The following is an 18,966-nucleotide window of genomic DNA, read 5'->3' as shown; positions in this document are numbered from 1 at the left end:
GGGGTGGCCGAGCGGTTCCGGGCGCTTCAGTCTGGAACCGCGCGACCGCTACGGTCGCAGGTTCGAATCCTGCGTCGGGCATGGATGTGTGTGATGTCCTTAGGTTAGTTAGGTTTACGTAGTTCTAAGTTCTAGGGGACTGATGACCTCAGAAGTCCCATAGTGCTCAGAGCCATTTGAACCATTTTATTGCTCATCAATGTGGGATCCGTACCAGGTCGGTTGACAGAGGAGATAGAGAAGATCCATAGAAGAGCGGCGCATTTCGTCACAGGGTTATTTGGTAACCGTGATAGCGTTACGGAGATGTTTAGCAAGCTCAAGTGGCAGACTCTGCAAGAGAGGCGCTCTGCATCGCTTTGTAGCTTGCTCGCCAGGTTTCGAGAGGGTGCGTTTCTGGATGAGGTATCGAATATATTGCTTCCCCCTACTTATACCTCCCGAGGAGATCACGAATGTAAAATTAGAGAGATTCGAGGGCGCACGGAGGCTTTCCGGCAGTCGTTCTTCCTGCGACCCATACGCGACTGGAACAGGAAAGGGAGGTAATGACAGTGGCACGTGGCGTTACGGAGATGTTTAGCAAACTCAAGTGGCAGACTCTGCAAGAGAGGCGCTCTGCATCGCGGTGTGGCTTGCTGTCCAGGTTTCTAGAGGGTGCGTTTCTGGATGAGGTATCGAATATATTGCTTCCCCCTACTTATACCTCCAGAGGAGATCACGGATGTAAAATTAGAGAGATTCGAGGGCGCACGGAGGCTTTCCGGCAGTCGTTCTTCCCGCGAACCATACGCGACTGGAACAGGAAAGGGAGGTAATGACAGTGGCACGTAAAGTGCCCTCCACCACACACCGCTGGGTGGCTTGCGGAGTATAAATGTAGCTGTAGAAAATAGGTCCCGACATGGGTACACCTTCATGTTGAGCAAACCACAGGAACAAAGCTTCACTTGCTTTTTCATAATCACATTTTTTCATGGTTTTCCGATCTTCCAAAACAGCCGAGGTAGCTCGCTGAGAACACCACTTGTCAATTTCATTGCGATTCCTTTTCCAGTCTCCAACGTTTTCCCGACGCTATAATCTTGCGCCACTTTTAATAAAGTTTCACCATTGTCTATCCTTTTTAAAGCTTTAAGTTGTTCTTCCATTGAAACGACCACCTTTTTCCGTTTTGAAGCCATCACGACAAATTTTTACAATAAACAAAGTGCAACACGTCCGCTCCACTACAGATCTGAGTTAGTACTGAGGAGTGAGGAGTAGCAGACGGCGACAATGAACTGAGTATCAACAAACAACACGTTGGTCACTGAGGTGTCGTCGGCTGGCGCGGTGAAAGGGTCGGAGAACACAGGAGGTCGGATAATCGAGACTCTACTGTATTATGAACAGCGACCAGAAGTTTACGTATTACAAATAATTAAAATAGGCAGGCAAAAATGCATTGTAAGTAGCTAAACCAGGCAAAGAAATGCGATATAAATAAAGCCTTACATTATGCTTATTTATTTACTACACTGAAATATCGACAGCGTAGGAAAAGATGGGTTGTTACTTACCGTAAAGATAACAAGATACGTTGCAGACAGGCACAGTTAAAAGACACAAAAAGCTTTCGGTCACAGGCTTTTTCAGCAAAAGAGAAGCACAGAATGCAATTTGGCCCGAACTGCCAGAATTTGTAGTCATGTGTGCGTGATGCGTGCTTGCTTGTGTGTGTGAATGGTGTGTTTCCTTTTTTGCTGATGAAGGCTGTGGCCGAAAGCTTTGTGTGTCTTTCAGTTGTGTCTGTTTGCAACTTAACGCATCATCTTTACTGTGAATAACAATCTATATTTTTCTACATTGTTGATAATCCTACCTCGAGTTTCAGTTGTTTTATTTACTACACTGAAGCGCCCAAGAAACTGGTATACGCATGCGTATTCAAATAGAAAGGTACATAAACAGGTAGAATACGGCGCTGCGGTCGGCATCGCCTATTTAAGACAACTAGTGTCTGGCGCAGTTACATCGGTTACTGCTGCTACAATGGGAGGCTATCAAGATTTAAGTGAGTTTGTACGTGGTGTTATAGTCGGTGCACGAGCGATGGAACACAGCATCTACGAGGTAGCGGCGAAGCGGGGATCTTCCCGTACGGCCATTTCACGAGTGTACCGTGAATATCACGAATCCGGTAAAACGTCAAATCTCCCACATCGCTGCGGCCGGGAAAGGTTCCGCAAGAACGGGACCAACGTCGAATGAAGAGAATTGTTCAACTTGACAGAAGTGCTACCGCCGGCCAGAGTGGCCGAGCGGCTCTAGGCGCTGCAGTCTGACTCGCGTGACCGCTACGGTCGCAGGTTCGAATCCTGCCTCGGGCTTGGATGCGTGTGATGTCCTTAGGTTAGTTAGGTTTAAGTAAATCTAAGTTCTAGGGTACTGATGACCTCAGAAGTTAAGTCCCATAGTGATCACAAGGGAACCTCCCCATCGCACCCCCCTCAGATTTAGTTATAAGTTGGCACAGTGGATAGGCCTTGAAAAACTGAACACAGATCAATCGAGAAAACAAGACGAAGTTGTGTGGAACTATGAAAAAAGTAAGCAAAATATACAAACTGAGTAGTCCATGTGCAAGATAGGCACTATAAAGGATAGTCTGAGCTTAGGAGTGCCGTGGTCCCGTGGTTAGCGTGAGCCGCTGTGGAACCAGAGGTCCTTTGTTCAAGTCTTCCCTCGAGTGAAAATTTTACTTTCTTAATTTTCGCAAAGTTATGATCTGTCCGTTCGTTTACTGACGTCTCCGTTCACTGTAATAAGTTTAGTGCCTGTGTTTTGCGACCGCACCGCAAAACCGTGCGATTGTTATTGAAGTCGCAAGCTATATTTGTTGGATTCATATTGCCCACAGAATACATCTCCCGTATTTAATGCACTCTCGTCCAAAGTAGTGAACAGTCAACTGCCAGCCAGAGAGCCTCGTTAGCAGGAATTCTCTCTCTTCCGTGCGCTGTAGTCGACTGACGTGTGTTTCGATGTTTGTTTAGGTGTGGCGTCCCCATACTACGGTGCAGTTACCTCGCATCGGACGGACGGACGGACAGATAATAATTGTCTGAAAATAAAAAATTAAACTTTTCAGTCGATGGACGACTTGAACCAAGGACCCCTCGTTCCGCAGCCGCTCACGCTAACCACGGGACCACGGCGCTCTTGAGCTCGCATTCTCCTTGATGTTGCCTATGTTACACATTGACTACTCAGTTTGTATATTTTGTTTATTTTTTCATAGTTCCGCACAACTTCTTCCTGTTTTCTCGATTGACCTGTATTCAGTTTTTCAAGGCCTATCCACTGTGCCAACTTATAGCTAAATCTGAGGGGGGTGCGATGGGGAGGTTCCCTTGTCAGAGCCAGCCAGAAGTGCTACCGTCCCGCAAACCGCTGCAGATTTCAATACTGGGCCTTCAACAAGTGTCAGCGTGCGAAAAATTCAACGAAACATCATCGATATGGGCTTTCGGAGACGAGGGCCCACTCGTGTAGCCTTGATGACTGCACAGCACAAAGATTTACGCCTCGCCTGGGCCCATCAGCACCGACATTGGACTCTTGATGACTGGAAACATATTGCCTGGTCGGACGAATCTCGTTTCAAATTGTATCGAGCGGATGGACGTGTACGGGTATGGAGACAACCTCATGAATTCATGGACCCTACATGTCACAGGGGACTGCTCAGCTGGTATAGGCTCTTTAACGGTGTGGGCTGTGTACAGTAATATGCGACCCCTGATACGTCTAGAAACAACATCGATATGTAGCAGGATTTTAGAACAATTATTGTGTTCGAACATAATAAATTGTTGTTGTTGTTGAAATCTTCAGTCCTGAGACTGGTTTGATGCAGCTCTCCATGCTACTCTATCCTGTGCAAGCTTTTTCATCTCCCAGTACCTACTGCAACCTACATCCTTCTGAATCTGCTTTGTGTATTCATCTCTTGGTCTCCCTCTACGATTTTTACCCTCCACGCTGCCCTCCAATACTAAATTGGTGATCCCTTGATGCCTCAGAACATGTCCTACCAGCCGATCCCTTCTTCTGGTCAAGTTGTGCCACAAACTTCTCTTCTCCCCAATCCTATTCAATACTTCCTCATTAGTTATGTGATCTACCCATCTAATCTTCAGCATTCTTCTGTAGCACCACATTTCGAAAGCTTCTATTCTCTTCTTGTCCAAACTATTTATCGTCCATGTTTCACTTCCATACATGGCTACACTCCATACGAATACTTCCAGAAATGACTTCCTGACACTTAAATCAATACTGGATGTTAACAAATTTCTCTTCTTCAGAAACGCTTTCCTTGCCATTGCCAGCCTACATTTTATATCCTCTCTACTTCGACCATCATCAGTTATTTTGCTCCCCAAATAGCAAAACTCCTTTACTACTTTAAGTGCCTCATTTCCTAATCTAATTCCCTTAGCATCACCCGACTTAATTAGACTACATTCCATTATCCTTGTTTTGCTTTTGTTGATGTTCATCTTATATCCTCCTTTCAAGACACCGTCCATCCCGTTCAACTGCTCTTCCAAGTCCCCTGCCGTCTCTGACAGAATTACAATGTCATCGGCGAACCTCAAAGTTTTTATTTCTTCTCCATGAATTTTAATACCTACTCCGAATTTTTCTTTTGTTTCCTTTACTGCTTGCTCAATATACAGATATACAACATCGGGGAGAGGCTACAACCCTGTCTTACTCCCTTCCCAACCACTGCTTCCCTTTCATGTCCCTCAACTCTTATAACTGCCATCTGGTTTCTGTACAAATTGTAAATAGCCTGTATTTTACCCCTGCCACCTTTAGAATTTGAAAGAGAGTATTCCAGTCAACATTGTCAAAAGCTTTCTCTAAGTCTACAAATGCTAGAAACGTAGGTTTGCCTTTCCTTAATCTTTCTTCTAAGATAAGTCGTAAGGTCAGTATTGCCTCACGTGTTCCAGTGTTTCTACGGAATCCAAACTGATCTTCCCCGAGGTTGGCTTCTACTAGTTTTTCCATTCGTCTGTAAAGAATTCGTGTTAGTATTTTGCAGCTGTGACTTATTAAGCTGATAGTTCGGTAATTTTCACATCTGTCAACACCTGCTTTCTTTGGGATTGGAATTATTATATTCTTCTTGAAGTCTGAGGGTATTTCGCCTATTTCATACATCTTGCTCACCAGATGGTAGAGTTTTGTCAGGACTGGCTCTCCCACGGCCGTCAGAAGTTCCAATGGAATATTGTCTACTCCGGGGGCCTTGTTTCGACTCAGGTCTTTCAGTGCTCTGTCAAACTCTTCACGCAGTATCATATCTCCCATTTCATCTTCATCTACATCCTCTTCCATTTCCATAATATTGTCCTCAAGTACATCGCCCTTGTATAGACCCTCTATATACTCCTTCCACCTTTCTGCTTTCCCTTCTTTGCTTAGAACTGGGTTTCCATCTGAGCTCTTGATATTCATACAAGTCGTTCTCTTATCTCCAAAGGTGTCTTTAATTTTCCTGTAGGCGGTATCTACCTTACCCCTAGTGAGATAGGCCTCTACATCCTTACATTTGTCCTCTAGCCATCCCTGCTTAGCCATTTTGCACTTCCTGTCGATCTCATTTTTGAGACGTTTGTATTCCTTTTTGCCTGTTTCACTTACTGCATTTTTATATTTTCTCCTTTCATCAATTAAATTCAGTATTTCTTCTGTTACCCAAGGATTTCTACTAGCCCTCGTCTTTTTACCTACTTGATGCTCTGCTGCCTTCACTACTTCATCCCTCAAAGCTACCCATTCTCCTTCCACTGTATTTATTTCCCCCATTCCTGTCAATTGCTCCCTTATGCTCCCCCTGAATCTCTGTACAACCTCTGATTCTTTTAGTTTATCCAGGTCCCATCTCCTTAAATTCCCACCTTTTTGCAGTTTCTTCAGTTTTAATCTACAGGTCATAACCAATAGATTGTGGTCAGAGTCCACATCTGCCCCTGGAAATGTCTTACAATTTAAAACCTGGTTCCTAAATCTCTGTCTTACCATTATATAATCTATCTGATACCTTTTAGTATCTCCAGGGTTCTTCCATGTATACAACCTTCTTTCATGATTCTTAAACCAAGTGTTAGTTATGATTATGTTGTGCTCTGTGCAAAATTCTACGAGGCGGCTTCCTCTTTCATTTCTGTCCCCCAATCCATATTCACCTACTATGTTTCCTTCTCTCCCTTTTCCTACACTCGAATTCCAGTCACCCATGACTATTAAATTTTCGTCTCCCTTCACAATCTGAATAATTTCTTTTATTTCATCATACATTTCTTCAATTTCTTCGTCATCTGCAGAGCTAGTTGGCATATAAACTTGTAGTACTGTAGTAGGTGTGGGCTTCGTATCTATCTTGGCCACAATAATGCGTTCACTATGCTGTTTGTAGTAGCTTACCCGCATTCCTATTTTCCTATTCATTATTAAACCTACTCCTGCATTACCCCTATTTGATTTTGTGTTTATAACCCTGTAGTCACCTGACCAGAAGTCTTGTTCCTCCTGCCACCGAACTTCACTAATACCCACTATATCTAACTTCAACCTATCCATTTCCCTTTTTAAATTTTCTAACCTACCTGCCCGATTAAGAGATCTGACATTCCACGCTCCGATCCGTAGAACGCCAGTTTTCTTTCTCCTGATAACGACATCCTCTTGAGTAGTCCCCGCCCGGAGATCCGAATGGGGGACTATTTTACCTCCGGAATATTTTACCCAAGAGGACGCCATCATCATGTAATCATACAGTAAAGCTGCATGCCCTCGGGAAAAATTACGGCTGTAGTTTCCCCTTCCTTTCCGCCGTCCGCAGTACCAGCACAGCAAGGCCGTATTGGTTATTGTTACAAGGCCAGATCAGTCAATCATCCAGACTGTTGCCCTTGCAACTACTGAAAAGGCTGCTGCCCCTCTTCAGGAACCACACGTTTGTCTGGCCTCTCAACAGATACCCCTCCGTTGTGGTTGCACCTACGGTACGGCTATCTGTATCGCTGAGGCACGCAAGCCTCCCCACCAACGGCAAGGTCCATGGTTCATGGGGGGGGCATAATAAATTACCTCGAAGAAAACGATCTATTTACACACAGTCAACATGGGTTTAGAAAACATCGTTCTTGTGAAACACAACCAGCCCTTTATTTACGTGAAGTGCTGAGTGCTATTGACAAGGGATTTCAGATCGATTCCGTATTTCTGGATTTCCGGAAGGCTTTTGACACTGTACCACACAAGCAGCTCGTAGTAAAATTGCGTGCCTATGAAATATCGTCTCAGTTATGTGACTGGATCTGTGACTTCCTGTCAGAGATGTCACGGTTCGTAGTAATTGACGGAAAGTCATCGAGTAAAACAGAAGTGATTTCAGGCGGTCCCCAAGGTAGTGTTATAGGTCCTTGGCTGTTCCTTATCTATATAAACGATTTGGGAGACAATCTGAGCAACCGTCTTCGGTTGTTTGCAGATGACGCTGTCGTTTATCGACTAGTAAAGTCATCAGAAGATCAAAACAAACTGCAAAACGATTTAGAAGAAATATCGGAATGGTGCGAAAAGTGGCAGTTGACCTTAAATAACGAAAATTGTGAGGTCATTCACATGAGTGCTAAAAGGAACTCGTTAAACTTCGGTTACACAATAAATCAGTCTAATCTAAAAGCCGTAAATTCAAGTAAATACTTAGCTATTACAATTACGAACAACTTAAATTGGAAGGCTCAAATGGTTCTGAGCACTATGGGACTTCACATCTTAGGTCATCAGTCCCCTAGAACTTAGAACTACTTAAACCTAACTAACCTAAGGACATCACACACATCCATGCCCGAGGCAGGATTCGAACCTGCGACCGTAGCAGTCCCGCGGTTCCGGACTGAAGCGCCCAGAACCGCACGGCCACCGCGGCCGGCTAAATTGGAAGGAACACATAGAAAATGTTGTGGGGGAAGGCTAACCAAAGACTGTGTTTTATTAGCAGGACACTTAGAAAACGTAACAGACCTACTAAGGAGACTGCCTACACTACACTTGACCGTGCTCTTTTAGAATACTGCTGCGCGGTGTGGGATCCTTACCAGATAGGACTGACGGAGTGCATCGAAAAAGTTCAAAGAAAGGCAGCACTTTTGTATTATCGCGAAATATGGGAGAGAGTGTCACAGAAATGATACAGGATCTGGGATGGAAATCATTAAAAGAAAGGCGTTTTTCGTTACGACGGAATCTTCTCACGAAATTCCAGTCACCAACTTTCTCCTCCGAATGCGAAAATATTTTGTTGACACCGACTTATATAGGGAGGAACGATCACTAAGATAAAATAAGGGAAATCAGAGCTCGTACGGAAAGATATAGGTCTTCATTCTTTCCGCGCACTTTACGAGAATGGAATAATAGAGAACTGTGAAGGTGGTTCGATGAACCTTCCTCCAGGCACTTAAATGTGATTGCAGAGTATCCATGTAGATGTAGATGTCCATGTAGATGTAGAACGCTGACAGGTGACATGTAAGTAAGCATCCTGACTGATCGCTTGCATCCATTCCATTGTGCATTCAGACTGACATGGCCAATTCCAACAGGACAATTCGACACCCCACACGTCCGGAATTTCTGCAGAGGAACACTCTACTTGGTTTAAACACATCCGTTGGCCACCAAACCCTCCTGCCATGAACCTTGTTGAGCATATCTGGGATGTCTTGTAAATGTGCTGTTCAGAAGAGACCTCCACCCCCTAGTACTATTACGGATTTATGGACAGCCATGAAGGATTCATGGTGTTAGTTCCCTCCAGCACTACTCCAGACATTAGCCGAGTCCATGCCGCGTCGTGTTGCACCACTTCTGCGTGGTCGCGTGGCCCCTACACGATATTAGGCAGGTGTTCCAGTGTCTTTGGCTCTTCAGTGTATAGTGCACTATTCAGAGAATCAGCATATGCACGAGCTGGGTGAGAAAAATAACGAGACTGATATTTTTATCTACCAAAGTTTTTTATTTTTTTCAAACAACAACATTTTCGTCTTCCAAGTAGTTCCTTAAGGCAGCTGTGCACCGGTAGAATCGTTGTCCCCAGTCTTGGTAGCAGCACTGAAAGGCTTCATGTGGTAGGGCCTTTAACATGTCGGGTACATGCTTTTGCATGTTCTCCACAGTCCCAAAGAGACGTCCTTTCAAGATATTTTTCAATTTAGGGAAAAGGAAAAAGTCACAAGGATTCAAATCAGGTGAACAGGGGCGGTGTGGAACAACAGAAATGCCTTTTGAGATAAAAAAAAAATTCCTCGACGCAAGTGGCCGTGTGACAAGAGCGTTGTCGTGATGCAGCACCCACTTCCCTGTAATGTCTCGCCTCACTCGATTGAACCTTTTCCTGGACCTTTCAAGGACATCTGTGTAAAACATTTCGCTGACATGAAACTTCCTGGCAGATTAAAACTGTGTGTCGGACCGAGACTCGAACTCGGGACCTTTACCTTTCGCGGGCAAATGCTCTACCAACTGAGCTACCCAAGCGCGACTCACGCCCCGTCCTCACAGCTTTACTTCTGCCAGTACCTCGTCTCCTACCATCCAAACTTAACAGAAGCTGTCCTGCGAACCTGTGAGGACGGGGCGTGAGTCGAGCTTGGGTCGCTCAGTTGGTAGACAACTTGCCCGCGAAAGGCAAAGGTCCCGAGTTCGAGTCTCGGTCCGGCATACAGTTTTAATCTGCCAGGAAGTTTCATATCAGAGCACACTCCGCTGCACAGTGAAAATCTCATTCTGGAAACATCTCCCAGGCTGTGGCCAAGCCATGTCTCCGCAATATCCTTTCTTTTAGGAGTGCTAGTACTGCAAGGTTCGCAGGAGAGCTTCTGTAAAGTTTGGAAGATAGGAGGTACTGTCAGAAGTAAAGCTGTGAGGACGGGGCGTGAGTCGTGCTTGGGTAGCTCAGTTGGTAGAGCACTTGCCCGCGAAAGGCAAAGGTCCCGATTTCGACTCTCGGCCCGGCACACAGTTTTAATCTGCCAGGAAGTTTTTATCAGCGCACACTCCGCTGCAGAGTGAAAATCTCATTCTGGATTTCGCTGACAGTTTGCCCTGGAGAAAGAAATTCTTTGTGCACGATAAACCTACTGACAGAACAGTAAATCAGCATTGTTTTGATCTCTGATTTGCTCATTGGAGCTTTTCTCGGTCGAGAGATGTCCCATTGTGCCAGTTCTCACTTTGCCGCTTTGTCTCAGGATCGTACTAAAAAATCCAGGATTCTTCAACTGTGGTCACGCGACTGAACCATTCGTGGACATTGACTATCCTCTCAAGATCAGCTCACACGTTTCTTCGATTCTCCTTCTACTCGGTTGTGAGGTTCTTCGGCAACAGTTCGGCAAACCTTTCGCATGTACGGAACCTCGGTCGAAATTTGATGTAAGGTGGAAGTGTTTACCAGGTCATCCATCATGCTTACTGTTAAATGCCAGTCTGATCTCACAAGAGCACGCATACATTCGACGTTTTCGTCTGTTTTTGAAGTTGAAGGTCTCCCTGAGCAAGGTTCATCATCAACGTGTCGTCGGCCTTCCAAAAATGATATTTGCCAGTGGAAAACTTGTGCTGTTGACAAGGAATGTTCCCCATAGGCCTGTTTCAACTGTTCAAAGGTCACACTCGGGGATTCCCCCGGTTAAACACAAAACTTGATGGCATAACGTTGCTCTAAATTCCGGCGTTCCATTTTCGTAACACACAACAAAAACACAGTTTCCCTGATGGCGCTCTCAAAAATCAGCTGGTGGCTGTATGGAGCGCAAACTCGAACTGAGCATCTGGAAGGGATGAACACACCAGTCTACACAAATAGCACAACACAGGGTTGTCGGACCGCTCGCAGTGTTCTCAGTCTCATTTCTTTTCTCACACACCTCGTATGTTGACATCATGTTGTTTTACATTTTTAAAGTAACTTTTAAGTTTTAAGATAAATTTTACTTGTACTGAACAGAAGAAAGAGAATGTTTCTTGAAAGCCCATGCACTACAATGGTTTACACATGACAACCAAATGTTTATTAAAATTTTCTGCTGTCAAGTTGAGTTTCCTGAGAAATCATACATTTGTCATCTTAGAAAATGTCCTTTCAACATCTACAAAGGTAACTGGAGCAAATATATAGCAATTAACTGTTGTAGGGTCTATTCCTGCTGCAACTAAGGATCCTGTATGTACGAGCTGGCGTATCCGCCATTTTGTTTCTCAGAGCTCTGAAGTGTAAACGTTCTGCGGTGCTATAGGGTTTGCGTCATGGCACTTTAGCACGAAATTATGGGTGGTTGTACTGCCATAAACTGTTCTAGCCATTCTAGAACTGGATTTAGAATGGTTTGTTTCCCAGAAGAATCGGAGAGAAGAAAAAAATGGACTTTTAACTGTCGTCGCGAAAACTGGGAATCCGGACGGAGCGCACAGTTATGTGTCGTAAGTAAATAATATTTGTTATGACCTGAAGCAACATTTAATAGTAAAAATCGCATGTGATATTCGAAAATAGGTTTCTCAAAGTATTACCTCTTAACAGAGTTTCTGCCTGTAGGAAGTTTGCAGCCCCAGAATATCATAACACAGTAAAACATTTCAGAACATACAGTATTTAGAGTACAATATGTGTCTTAAGGTGTATTTTTTATTTAGATGGCCGTTTTCGGCAGAATTAGGCCTAAACTGCCGTCATCGGATCTGTATCACAATAGTAACCATATAACTTTAGAGATATCTGCTGTTTTTGAAGTTGAGAAAGCTTGCCAGTTCAGGCATTTCACAATAGGAAAACATAATGTAAAACATTAAGCCCCTGGATTGATAGGGCCTGGGTCACGTCAAAAGCTATACTCAGTTTAAGTTTTAAGCGGTCTTGGCTTGTATTTCAATAATGTCATCGATTGCCTCTGCACTAATATTTGTTGCTGTGTCTGTAGGGTTAGTAGGCCTGTAGTATGTAGGGCTCTACCGTGAGATGGGCATTTGGTATTGTCCGAGGTAGGTACGTCATATCATTCAAGGAAATCTAATATACAAAAAGATATAAAATTTTACATCAACACAAGAGGAAAACATATGAGCTTAGAAAATACTCAACTTTGTGGTATTGAGCTCATCCTATAACAGTGTATGTACCAGAACTTGGCTAGTCATATATTTCTATTTGAAACATAGTACTGGAAGTTCAGCACAATCAGCAGGTCGAAATCTTTATTTATATAGTTGATTTATATTTCTTGTATGCTGACTTATAAAATTTACATAATTATACATGTTTCTTGCACCTTCATTCTTCATTATGACAGCAAAGAAAAGCAGCAGTAAGCAAATAAAACGCGAGTTTTTTTTTGTCTAATCCACATATCGATGTAAAACTCAAAATAGCACGATTTAAGGCTCTATGCAGGACACTTGTAAAATATTACAAAAACTTCTAATATTTCAAAACAACACAGTTCGCATAACCTACGTGCTGTTTTTAGCATTCGTTGGGAAACAAAATGGCGGATGAGCCAGCCTGTGTTTTTAGGAGCCCTAGCTACAACAGAATTGTTATCTTGTAGAATTTTTGCAATTTTTCTACGTGTGTCAAGATCAAGATTTTTCGAAAACATCATTTTACTCTTTCTCCTAAGGAACTCCATTTCTCCGGCATTCTCTCCAATCTTTGCACTGGATCATCCACAATTTTCACTGACTTCACCTAAGGCTACCCTGTTTCTTGAATCTGACAGATCACTTGTGGCAGGAAACTGAACTCGGCCGCAATGACAGTTAAGTCGTTTCTCATTTCCGAAGATTCGAGATGTTTCTTTACTGCTACGACTGAAGATGCTTCATCCTCCAGAATGATGATTTTTAAAGTTATACTCGGGAAATATGAAGCGTAGTAAACTGCTGCCAAAATCCTTGTCCCTCATTTCACGGCGATAGGTTGACGTGGCATATGTATATCTGGTGCAACGTTTTTAAATATCTGAATCCTTGACGGGGCTTCCACAAAGATCTTCACGATGCTGGAACTCGACCTCTTGACGTCGGGAAACAAGCTTCGAATCTCTCCTGACATCCTGTGAAAACGATGTGCCACGCAGATCACGCCAAGCACGTTTGGTAATAGGGCTTCTAAAACTGCTCCAGTCTTTTTCATGTACTGTGCAGCGTCTCAGACGAAAAGAAATAGATTGTCGTGTTAAACCCGGGCCACAGTAACTGTAATGAATTGGTAAATAACTTTTTTGTAAGCAGGAATGTTTTACTCATTCACCTTCTGAAGGTCTAATGGCCCTGAGATGACATTAGGATCAGTTGACTCCTCGGTCGAAATGCAGATACTTCTATTTTTTACTTCCTCTTTAATAATTTGATTACTTCATTCATTTCAGTAAAATTTTCGCAAACTTGACTCACTGGGCGCAGATTCGTCCGGATACTTCTCCAAAAACTGTCTTACTGTAGGATTCCGGCATCCATAAAAGCTTTATATAACTGGAATTGCTGTTTGCGACTCAGTGTTGTAGTGCTATAGAAAGCAAAGATATTTTATTCCCAGTAACCTTGGAAAGTGCATTTTTGTGTTTGGCTGTACTGTTGGTTGACAAATATATTTATTTTCGTAGTTCACTGCACACAAGTATTTTACCGCCAGTGTAACTTTGCAGTTTACTGCGTAAAGGAACACTGAAATCCGGAATGTTGCTAGCTGCCTTGCACAACAATGTCACAACGAAAATGGAAAGAAAGAGAAATTTGGAAGGACAATGAAAGCATGTACTAACTCCGGTGTTCATTGTTGCTTTTGAAGTAGGTATGCTCCGATAGGAAGCCACGCATACACAAGCGGTAGTTGAAACACTCATCTACTTAACGGCGTCACTCGTCGTTACTTTTAAAATAAAAAATCAATAATAAAATACGCCAACAAAAGGCATTCATTTTTATGGAAAAAAGACAAAAGACAATACAAAACTACGGCGTATCACCGACGGAGATTTACATCTTACAGATTCGTGTTCAAAATGATGATAGATTAGCACATTTAAAAAGCCAACCGCCGAAGTTCCGGTCTCTGATAATCATTATATGCGTAGTTCAGGTCCCACAACTGGTATCATCACCGGTTTCGGCTTTTACCAAGTCATCGTCTGAAGACCTGTTTAAAAATAAAAGTGCGTTATAAAATAATAGGAAACTACTAATCAAACTATCTTCATAGCTACCATATTTGACTAAGATACATAGTAACTCGTCAACTGAACAGGAACAGAGAGATGCTCACAGTGTAGGCTTATCTGCACTGAGCACTGGAACTGAAAGTCATAATTAACTACATAGGCTAGTAGCACAAAGTTCTTAATTCCTCATCGAAAATAAAGGGTGTCCCGTATAGAACGCGATTTTTGAAATACCGCCATTGCTGTGCTATTAAGCTGACAGCACTCAACACTGTACCATTTTCAGCTGTTTTCCTTGTGCTTATCAATGGAGCGCTACACGAAGAAACAGCGTGTTGCCATAGTGAAAACTTATTGCAAATGTGGTGACTGTTGTGCAGAGACTGTTAGCAAACTCCGTGTGTGTTTGGTCATCGAGATGCACTGTTACTTTTAAAAGGTGTGAATTAAATAAATGAATTGGCTGCCCTGACTGCTACAGTTTCCCTGTAATCAGGCAACAAAAAAAGGTCCTTCCCGCAGAGCTTTTATCCACTAACCGCGGAGGCATCGGACTCCTCGCATTTCACGTATTTCTGTTTCCAGAGTAAATGATATTTAAAAAAGGACAGAGAAGAAGAACTGCAGACAACTAACAGGCAACCAGTTAAAGGAATCAATGTATAGTGATAATAGAAAACAGTTTAAATGCCAGATAACCTTGTTACACCGTGGAACGAAATCAGCCCAAAACTTTTGATTACTGGTCTGTATCCTGTTCTTCTGTAGGAAAAGTTAATAACATAGTAAACATTATAAGACAAGAATAAGAGATCTTACGATCGCTAGACACTTATGTTCACTTGACAGGAAATGAACGCTTGGAGTTAGATATCAAGACAGGATATGGTTTGCCACAAGAAGTATCGGATACGGTAGCGTACTGGGACGGCACGAAAGTTCTTAATTCTTATCACGTTAGCATTGTTGAGTGCTTCATACTGGCACCTCAAGGCACAAGCCATGTAATAGCGTAATAGAGAACACGACGTAACCGAGAGCATACTATTGCAGTTTTACACAAGACCGCTTCAAAGGTAGTGGAAGACAGTTCATGTCAAATAAATATGGCGGCAACTTCGGCACTGTCTACAGTGCGCCTCAAACATTTTGGATTAAACTGAAACAGGTGGTAGAGGATACACAGCCTATTATATTGAGATAGGGAACTAATGGACGTAAATCCATATTTATTGTGTTACGGACATACACAGCGTACACCGCAGAACAACAACGTAGCTCGTAGTAATCGTTCAAAGCGCCGACCGCCAGTCTCAGCCCAATTTTGCTGCACTCTTCCAAAGATCCGAGGTGCCAGTTGTACACTGGAACAAGCAGCGGGTGATAAACAGCAAACATCAAAAAATGGGTCAGATGGCTCTGAGCACTATGGGACTCAACTTCTGAGGTCATTAGTCCCCTAGAACTTAGAACTAGTTAAACCTAACTAACCTAAGGACATCACAAACATCCATGCCCGAGGCAGGATTCGAACCTGCGACCGTAGCGGTCTTGCGGTTCCAGACTGCAGCGCCTTTAACCGCACGGCCACTTCGGCCGGCCAGCAAACATTGCATGGGGGCTTAATTATATAAATATGAAATGCAAATAATTTTTTAATTTTTTTTTGTCGCTGTATGTCCGATTACGAGGTCTCGTAAACGGTTGGCCCTGACTAGTTTAAGTACGCAATCTGACTGCATAGAACAACAAGGAATGAAAGGAAATTTCCGTTTACACAATTAATTAATTAAGTCCCCAGCAACTATAAAACGTACGAAACCAAAGCATAAGTGTAACTGTTCTGTGTGTGGAAGTGTGATTCAACGAACACATCTGGCACGGTTCTTCTTCAATAAGACAAGAAATTTTAAATACCATTTATACTGAAGTAATTAAAAAAATATATAAATACTATAATTGCGTAAGGAAACCAGAATTACACTCTAATACAAGAACACGAGCCAGATGCTTTGTTGACTGAACCTGCAATGACGCATTATTTAAGACACTGAAATAACGAAAACACAGGGAATATTTTACCTTCATATATATTGATGAAAAGCACTCTGATCATTACAATATCTCCATTAGAACAACATCTGCTGTCTAGCCCATCAAACAACTGCATAAAACATGGAACAAGCACTCCCTACTACCACATCTCAACAAGCACTCTCCACCACGACTTCTCGACAAGCACTCTTCACTACGACATCTCAGCAAGCACTCTACCACGAGTTCTCGACAAGCACTGCCAGTGGAGGCGGCTGAATAATACTCTTTGGCGCAATCTCTGGCGCTGTGGCTCAGTGTAGCCACCTTTCAACATCCCTGGCCACCAAACAGACATACTCCATACAACGTAGCTCATAACGCGTGTGTCATGTGACGAAAGCACTGATCGCACCGGCACATTAACCTGTACCGCACACACGCCAATACCCCTGATGTCTTCTGTCCATTCCATCAGACATCTTGTGATGTGCCCACGTTGAGGTGCGTTACTATGTACAGTGCGTGACGCGTAGCCACAGGCGGAACGTTACTCAGTATTAGAGTTGGCGGAAATGCGTTTAATGTACGGTGTAGAAGGATGTGGTGCCCGTAAAACAGCAAAAATGTACAGAAATCGCTTTCACAACAGGCCTCATGCTAATTGGGAGGAGTTCATGACCGTGAATACCTGCTTACGAAAGACGGGGTGGTTCACGCGTTCCCCCCAAAGACATGTCCGAATACCAGACTTTGGGGTGACGGTGTTGGATAGTGTGGCCGACCACAAAACAATAAGCACGTAGAACTTCCCAGTGAAACGCGCACTTCGAAGTACAAAGTGTGGAGAGTATTGGTGTAGCAAATGTTACACCCCTATCGTAACGAACGTGAGCAAGCACTGGACTAAAAGAATATGATCCTCGCGTTCACTTCTGTCAATGGGTTATCCACTTTAGGGCTGTAGTTCCGAACTTCGTACTGTTTGTATTCTTGACGGGTGAGGCCTCGCTCACCCATGATGGTGTCTTCAACAGACTAAAAACACTATTTCAGAACGTGGTTTTGGGATTCTTTCGACAAAAAATTAAACTTGTATCTAACGATAAACATAAAAATAAATAAAATAAAGTACCTCCAGTGGTCACAGGTTCCTTCCACTGTCGTAACACATCACATGTATACTGTCATATTTTGTAAACAAATATGTCGTCGGAAACTATTGGGTGCATTTATCATATAGCAGAAGAGAAAACAATATCACAAATTACAAAGAATATGCATCCTAACAACATTATTACAGAATAAATTTTTAAGGAATTTGGAGATGATGTTTGAGGTGCTGAATACATTCGTTGGAATAAACACTTCAAGTGGTATATAAATCAGGTTTTTGCAAATTAAAATAGCTTAAACTTCATACTCATTTATACAATCAGGTGAAGTGTTACAAATACAATACTGATATTGGCTACAGTGGTAACAACTCCTCTTAGCACCCGACAGCACACAAAATGGCAGCATTTCGATACATGATCAATAGAGCTATCCATCTACCATCATCTGAAGACAAATGTGATCAAGAAATTGAAGTAATAAAACAAACAGCTATTGTAAATGGTTATAACAGCTTCATAGTAGACACCCTGAAACACCCAATAATGGAAAACCAATCATAACACAAAAAACAAAAAAACAAAAATATCTTCCATACAATTCCCTTTCTAGGTAACATTTCATAGCAGATTGGCAATGTCTTCAAACGAAAAGGCATAAGCATACCCTTTACCACCCCCAGCAACATCGGACAGAAGTTACCCCTCAACATTAGCACACGAAAATCATTTCATCACACAGGCGTGTACAAAAAGGAATGTTTGGACTGTGACTGCTTCTACATAGGCCAGACAGGCAGATCATTTTAGATTAGATTCAAAGAACACATGGCAGCACTAAAAAACAAGAAATTCCACACGTCAGCAATAGCCACCCACCTGCATGAAACAAAACACCATGTTAACAACATAAGTATCAGCGTCCTACACATCCAACCAAAAGGCAGAAAACTAGACATCCTTGAAACACTCCAAATATACAAACACCAAACAAAACAACCTGAATCCATCTTTAACGACAAAAATGACAATATTCACAATAGTGTCATCTCTGTTTCAAGCAACTGCCTATATCATTAAAAACTGCACGCACACACACACACACACACACACACCCTAATATTTACCACAAATATTTAGTTATGTTACCAGGACAGCTCCCAAGTGTACAAGAGATTGACCTAGTTTACAGATATGTCATCACATCAACAGCTTGTACCCCTTGTCAACTTGAAACTGTATGTACATCAACTACTGGCACAAACTGTACCTCCATTTGCATATTTTTAAGCATTAACCAATGTATTACCGCAACCTTTAGGCAGTTATTACATGTAACAGATATAGTATTAAGACCCATCGTCTTGTAAAGTTGCTCTCATACAATCACTCTTTCCACCCTCTCTCTCCCTCTCACTTTCTCTTTCTCTTCCTCCCCCTCTGCATCCAGCCTTTCATATATATCTATCAATCCCAACCAAAATTGTTACTTGTGTATAATTTTACCACTGTAGCCAATATCATTATTG

Source organism: Schistocerca serialis, chromosome 2 (assembly GCF_023864345.2).
Source record: "Schistocerca serialis cubense isolate TAMUIC-IGC-003099 chromosome 2, iqSchSeri2.2, whole genome shotgun sequence".
Taxonomy (NCBI): Eukaryota; Metazoa; Arthropoda; class Insecta; order Orthoptera; family Acrididae; genus Schistocerca; species Schistocerca serialis.
This window is presented reverse-complemented; position numbering follows the sequence as displayed.